Raw genomic sequence first — 7,543 nt, forward strand, 5'->3', positions numbered from 1 at the left:
GAACCTTATAAAACGTGGACCCTTGTTTATTGTCTGCAGGTATTCACTTTCCAATGCCCCCTCTCTGCAAAGAGAGCTCTCCTACTATTCTTACTTTCTAATCATATACTCCAATGAACTTTTGTCTGCTGCTCATTTTGTGTCCACCTCTTCACGCCTGGAAGCCTTGAGACCAGGAACCCCAGGTAGTGAGGTAAAGAAACCTGCAACAGGAGGGGCTGATCAGGGATGCTTCCCAGAGAAGGGATGGCCACAGGGGCTTCCCAAACTCAGCTGCTCTTCAGAATTTCCAGGGGAGCCTTGGAAAGGGCACATCCCAAGACTGCTCTCTGGATCTGGGGAACTGGAATCTTAAGAGATCACTGTGTGTTTACAAGTTTCCCAGGGTGACAGCGCAGCCTGCAGCAGCTGGGCTCTGGCGGGAGGATGGAGCCAGAAGGGGAGGGGAGGTGAGAGGAGCACTGTGCCAGAGGAACCCAAACCCACCCCGCATATGACTGGCGCTCAGGGATCGAGGCGAGAAAGCAGCCAAACCAGGAGGGGCGCTGTGCGTCCAGCTGTGGAGGCCCAGGTGGTGCTAGGAAAGGGAGGTGGCACCTGGGAAGGAGGAGGGGGGAGCCTGAGGGCTGTGGGAACATAGAGGAGGGGTGTCATGGAGCCCTCCCGGAACCACACCCCTCTCCAGGGGTGGTAAACAGCCCAGAACCAGTTCTGTGGCCCTGGTTGCCTTTGTTTTCATCTTCCGCACCCACTTTCCCTTTTATCTGTGCCCTCACCATTCACCACTGGAGAAAAGAGGGGAGGTGTTAACAAACGTGTTGTTGATGATCAGCTGGTCACCCCCACTCTTTCACCTGCGCAAAGAGAAATGGACACAGCTTCACCAAGGAAGAAAGTGAGTCAGCCCACACTCTTTCCCTCTTTCCACTGGACATCTCTCAGGCTGCCCTGCATGACTTCTTGCTCCACCTAAGGCTACTTTAGATGCTGTCACTTGTAAGTAAATATTATGGTTTTTTTTAACCCCCTTCCCTCTGACAATGGTGGTACCCACGTGCCTAAAACATACCACATGACCATATACATACTGTCCTCCCTTGTAACATGACCATATCCTCAGGTTGCAGATCTCCCTGCCTCTATCAGAGGTAAAATGTCGTAACAATCTGAGAACATGCAACAGTAAAGGATTGTCATACCAGAGAGAGAAGGTCGAGTGTTCAGTTTCCCCATTGCAGCCAGCCTCACCTACCCGCAAACATTCATGGTCACTTAGTCCAACTAACGAAACTGACAGTCAGGAACAGATGTCAGTGGGAAGATTTAATAAAAACATTTAGTGGTAACAGGTCAAGAATAGATCTTTAAAAACCACAAATTTCTCCCCAAGCCTCTGTTTAAATGACTACACTTGCACTAATAAGAAGTGAGGTTTCCCTAAGCAGAGGAAGTGAGAGAAAACCAAGCCCTCAATAAGAAAGGTGATTGTCTTTACCAGTAACCACATGTAAACTAAACTGCACTGGGGGGACGTCGTAAAGGCATTTCATTTCATCCAACAGGTTTTTAAACAGGACTGTCATTGAAAGAATTATCCAGTGAGCAGAATCTCAACTTAAACATACGTTTAGACATTGGCCAGCAGATCACTTCATTTTCCACGCAGATTCTTGTAGCTGTTTCTGGTGTTCCCAATTTTAATAAGCCTCCATGCGTTTCTGTAAAGAGAATCAGGGACCCAAGATAAAGTGGAGAGGGATCAAAGAATGACCCAAAACTTTGTTTCCTACTCTGTGTCAAACCTAAACAAACGATTTGAACCCCAAATCAAAAGATAGCAGAGTGTCAGTATCCCCTGCTCAGATAAGTATTTTCTCTTAAAGCCATGTCAGTATGTTGGAAAGAGCATTCATAGGTTGAAAACATCTCAAAATCGAGAAATTTATTTTAGTGAAAGAAAGCTTTATAAAACAAAAGATCCCAAGGGATATGCAGAAGTGTCTTTGCATTAGAATCTTGTTTTGGAAAAAAATAAAAACTTAAATGTGACTTGAGTTGCTACTCTAAGGCTGTCGCTTAATTTGTTGAATGAAGCCGGATCCAGATTAAAAATGCAGCAATTCAAAATACAAATCTAAAAGATGGGCTTCTAACTGAACTCTCTAAAAAAGACAAAGCCTGACACCTAACAAGTTATTCTTCCTAGGAGATGGAAAGAAAAACTGAGCAATAAACAGAAACAGAGACATATAGGAGAGAGTAGGAAGCCAGAATATTCTGTTATCCATGGGCAGGTAGCTTGTCTGTGTCTCACACTTCAACTGAATCCAAATTCTGAATGTATAAGTGAAATAGAATAAGAACTCTTCACTTGGGTGTTTGATATCATCTATAGCTTGTGAATATGGATTCAGAAACATCTGTCTTCCACATCATCTGTCTATGGCTTGCCTTAGACTAAAATCTTGGGTGGAACTAATGGCTCCAGTCATGCAAGCTGATGCCTCCAGGGGTAGGAGGTGAGAACACAGAAATATTAATACAGCCATCAGAGAAATGACTTTAAGCCAGCAGCTGACACTGTTTAGTCTCATTGACTTACAAGGACTGGCTAGTTTTAAAAGTGAATTATGAAAGTGGTTAAGGGCTAGCTTGAGGAAAATGTTGGCAGGTATCAAAACCAGACTGCTTGTGGCCACTTCTAAGATTTCAGTTGACATGAGTTTGTGGTTGAGAAGTCAAGAGGGCTCCTGAGGAGTGAGAGTTCAGCCCTTTCTAGTCTGGTGCCAAATCCAAGCAAGGCATGAAAAGCAATTTTTATACAGTCAAAGGCACCGCCAGTATATAAAGTTTTATAATCTGATGTGTACTACATGATCCTTGCTGTTTAAATTTCCATCATGCTGAGAATTGCAGAATGGAAGTCACCGAATGAGGGGGGCAAGTCTAGACCTGCTCAGGGCCCAGGGGTTAGAAAGTTTATGTGAGTAATTACTTAGGCTTTAAGCCTGAATAATTCAATATCAAAATTGGGGCTGGTCCTAAAGAGAGAAGCCAGGGGACCAGGAAGGCCAGAAAGAGAGGATGGCATATGGCTGTTTTCCGGGCTCCAACACCTCAGTGCTGTGAGAACTCACCACATTCTGTACAAATCAAAGGAGCGACAGCTATGTGTGGCCTGTCCATCCACACTCTCCTTAGAGCAGATATTCTGTGCCATCAATGCAATATTCTTCACTCTTTTAGCTCTAAAGGCAAATTAAGTAGATGTGGCTAAAATCAAAAGCATTTATATTGTGTTTACTAGAATTGTGCTTTTATGAAACACTGATATGCTAAAGCATGCCAGTTTAAGCTCCCCAACCATTGCATCAACAGAGCCTGAACAGTCAGAATGTTGTAATGGTTAAATGCACAGCTCTGGAGTCAGCTGCCTGAGATCATAGCCCATATACAACACCCACATAGCCATGTGACCTTGAACAAGTTTCCAAACCTCTCTCTGACTGAAGTTTTCCAAGATCTGCCTTATAACATTCAATGAGGAAAATAAGGTATGTATCTCATGCAGTAATTATGTGAGCATTAAAAGCAATAATTCATGTAAAGTTTTTCCTCATGCATGGGATAGTGTTGGATGGTCTGTTTTTATGAGATCCTATTTGTGCAGAATATAAAAAGTGAAACGGTACCAGAGTTGGTTGTGAATAACAGGACTCCTCTTTGCCTCTTTCTACCCTCTGAGTCCTGCTCTGAGCGCCAACAGCTTTCAGCTTTTTAGCTGATTCTTTTGACACTGCTTCCATTTTCCCAAATACTATGATTCAATTCAGACCCGATATGTCAATTCCTTATTAAAATAGGTGAGAATTTAACTCTATTATATTAACACACACACACACACACACACACACACACACACACACACACAATCTCTACCTTTCTATTCCTCACCCGGCTCTAATGTTATACAACAACTCTGTCTACATGCAATTATTGTTCACAGCTGAACCACAGAGTGAACTATAACATTTCCATATATATATATAGTAATTGCCTCAGTTGAGTTAGTTGGCTGGACTTGTTTTCTATGCCTTATCACTAAATTGTTCCTTGACAGGAATGGAGGGGAAGCTTCCTAATATGGCCACATACGTCAAGAATACTAATATATTTTTGAGTCATCACTACTGAAGCTCTCTGTCTTCCACACTAATTTGTTTTAGTTTTACTTTGTGCACAACTGCAGTTTTGTGCCTTCTCTTCATCCACCTGGGAACCTATTTTTTCCTCTTTTCTGTACGAGATGCAGTTTCCTCCTTTTTCTTGATTTATTCTTTTGTATTACTAGAACAATCCTTCAGTAACTTCCATAGAAAGGATGTATGATTTAAAATTTTCATGTTTTTAAACATCCTCACTTTTATTTGTTAATTTGGCTTGATAAAGAATTCCACGTTGGAAAATATTCTAACAGAATTTTAAAGATATTGTTATAGTTTTTCCAGCTTACATTGTTATAACTAGTCTGGTTCAATTCTAAAACTTGTGTGTGTGTGTGCTTTTATGTGTGTACATTTGCATATGCGCATGCATGGCGCCGTTTGGTTTGGTTTTTAATCTGTAGAAACTTCTCTGTATTCCTCTGTATTCCTCTTACTCTGAAATTTCATAACACTGAGGCTTGGGTGTTTTGTTTTGTTTGTTTGTTTGTTTGTGTTTATAATTTATTACTTTGGAACCTCAGTGTAGAAACTCACGTCCTTCAGTTTTGAAAATTTTTCTTAAATTATATCTTTGGTAATTTTCTCCTTTATTCTTTTTCTTACTAATTCTTACTAATTAGAACTCTTACTAATACTATGTTTTACTTACTGGATTGAGCTTCTGTTTTTCTTATCTTCTCCTCTTATAGGAATAATTTTTGTACTTTTTGAACAATTTTCAAACTCAGTTTTTGCCTTTGTATGAAATGTCTTATTTTAATTTTGCTATACTTAATTTCCAACAGCTCTTTTAAGATTTCCTGTTGCAGGGGCGCCTGGGTGGCCCAGTTGGTTAAGCGTCCGACTTCACCCAGGTCACGATCTCGCGGTCCGTGAGTTCAAGCCCCACATCAGGCTCTGGGCTGATGGCTCAGAGCCTGGAGCCTGCTTCCGATTCTGTGTCTCCCTCTCTCTCTGCCCCTCCCCCATTCATGCTCTGTCTCTCTCTGTCCCAAAAATAAATAAACGTTGAAAAAAAAAAAAAGATTTCCTGTTGCATACTGTTCTTGTTTCATAAATGCAGTGCCTTCTGAGGCACCTGTGTGGCTCAGTCAGTTAAGTGTCCAACTCTTGATCTCAGCTCAGGTCTTGATCTCAGGGTCATGAGGTCAAGCCCCACATCGAGCTCTGTGCAGTTGGGAAACTTACTCAAATATATATATATATATATATATATATATATATATATATAATACAAATTAAAAAATAATGATAATGCAGTGTCTTCCATCTTTCTCTGAGGATCATATTTATTGAACCCTTTGCTTTGTTTTAGTTTGAGTTTCCTTTTCTTTTTCTTGTTTGTTTTTGAAACTTTTCCTTCTTTTCTTTTCTTTCCTTTGCTTTGGGTTTTACCTTTCATGTTGGAGTCTCTCCTAGAGAACTGGTGATGCTTAGCTGTCACTCATATTTAAGAGAGAGGAGCTCGAGAGCTAATTATAAGCTCAGTGTGCCTCAGTGGATTTTATGCGCTTTGTATTCAAGTGCCAAACAGGGACCAGTTTTCCACTGGATGGTTCCAAATATCAATATCAACAGATCTTGTTTTCTTGGGCTACTTTCTCCTAAAAGAAATCTTCCAATGTCCAGTTACTACATGGGTGCTGGGGACCCCTTTAAGGGAGGGAGCTGGGGGAGGGAGGTGCATCTCTCAGGAAGACATACTCGCCAAATACCCTGTCAGCACTACTGCAACATACTGTGCTTTTAGCTGCCTTTGGCAAACAAGAATCTAAGTTCTTTGCTCCAGTTTCTTTGGGAATTTTTTTTAAGTTTAGTCTGAGAAAGAGAGTGTGAGTCAGGGAGAGGCAGGGAGAGTGAGAGAGAGAATCCCAAGCAGGCTCTGAACCGTCAGCACATTGCCTGACACAGGGTTTAAATTCATGAACCCGTGAGATCATGACATGAGCTGAAATCCAGAGTCAGACTCTTAACTGACTGAGCCTCCCACGTGGCCTTTCTGCTCAAGTTTGTCTACAGAGACTGCCCCTACCTCCTGCTCAGGTTGCCAGGAATAGTTACCCAGCTGGGTGTGAGTAGCGGAGACAGGTTTCCAACTACTCCATAAACAGAATTTCCAAGCCTGCTGACATACCTTTCCTGCCAACTCTAGAACCTGTTCCAGATTCTATGAAATAATAAAAGGACTCATTGTCACTCCTCTCTGATAAGTCTCCTTCTGAGTCCCTCTCTGCTTCCCATCTTCTGGAATTTCATTGATACTTCTAGTCCGCTCTTTGACCTCTCTCAGTCTGTTTTTCCCTTTGGTCTTAAATCTTTTAAAATTATTTATGGTCAGCTTTGGAACACTTGGGAGGGAAAACAGTCAACCATGTGTATTCAGTCTACCATGACATTTAATGATGTTAAATATTTTACATTCATTTTTATCAAGGCATAATCATATTATTAGCTAACATAGCTATCATAATAACTATTGCTCAGGTCCTCTGGTCACTGTGAATATAAACAAATTAAATGAAGGAAACACTATTGGTGAAAAGTACAAACATGGGCATGTTTTGTGTATCTCAGCCTGGCTTTTAATAGCTCAGCAACAGAAAATTCTTTCTCCTCCCTCTCAACTAAATTGTGTCTCTTTAGTGGCTTTTCCCAAACTTTCTGGGTTCCTTTCCTGCAGTAACATTTCAATAGGCCTCCTGATGACATTGTGACCTCCCACTGACCCTCTTGCTTCTTGCAAGTCCCTTCTCTCACAAACCTATCTTGGTATGTCCACATTTCTTTTCACTTCTTACTGTTTCCAAGTGCTCTGGTTGGCTTTCCCTTTGTTCAGGTCATCAATAGGTCTTGATAATTCAGTTCACAGATCACTGACCCAGCAAGGTCATAACTGAACTTCAAATGAAATCCTTTTAATTGTGGCATGTGCTCCTGAGCTCCTCAGAGAAAAGGCTCTGTGTGGGGGGGAAATAATACAAGAAGTAAGAACAAACTACTGCTTTTCTAAACATTTCCAATAATTCCACAAGCAAGCAGTGAAGGAAAAATTGGTATATTAACTCTGGAGGGATGTGAACCCAGAGTGTTCTATGACCTTAGGCTGTTAGATAAAGTGCTGGAGCAAGGTCTAATGGACTCCTGTCTGTGTTGGATTGTACAATTGGTAGAAGGAAGGATGACCTCTCCTCTTCGTAACTTGGAGTTGTTCAGCAGGACAAGCCAAATTCCTTTCTTTGCCTGGAATATGAATTATTGGCAATTCTCCCTTAGACCTTTGGATACAAAGACTCAAATTCCTGAAGAAATCTTCAATT

General features: G+C 41.4%; 2 long non-coding RNA genes across 2 annotated transcripts; one reads left to right on the forward strand and one right to left on the reverse strand.

The window, feature by feature from the left end:
* Window positions 1–432: 432 nt before the first annotated feature.
* Window positions 433–5,123, forward strand: LOC123386816. The gene is made up of 4 exons (XR_006601259.1): window positions 433–571; window positions 833–996; window positions 3,379–3,554; window positions 5,012–5,123. It is a non-coding gene; the product is annotated as an uncharacterized LOC123386816 (long non-coding RNA).
* Window positions 547–3,465, reverse strand: LOC123386817. Its single transcript, XR_006601260.1, has 3 exons — window positions 3,138–3,465; window positions 1,626–1,718; window positions 547–854 (listed from the first exon to the last, which is right to left on the reverse strand). It is a non-coding gene; the product is annotated as an uncharacterized LOC123386817 (long non-coding RNA).
* Window positions 5,124–7,543: the final 2,420 nt, after the last annotated feature.

Source organism: Felis catus, chromosome B4 (genome assembly GCF_018350175.1).
Source record: "Felis catus isolate Fca126 chromosome B4, F.catus_Fca126_mat1.0, whole genome shotgun sequence".
NCBI lineage: Eukaryota > Metazoa > Chordata > Mammalia > Carnivora > Felidae > Felis > Felis catus.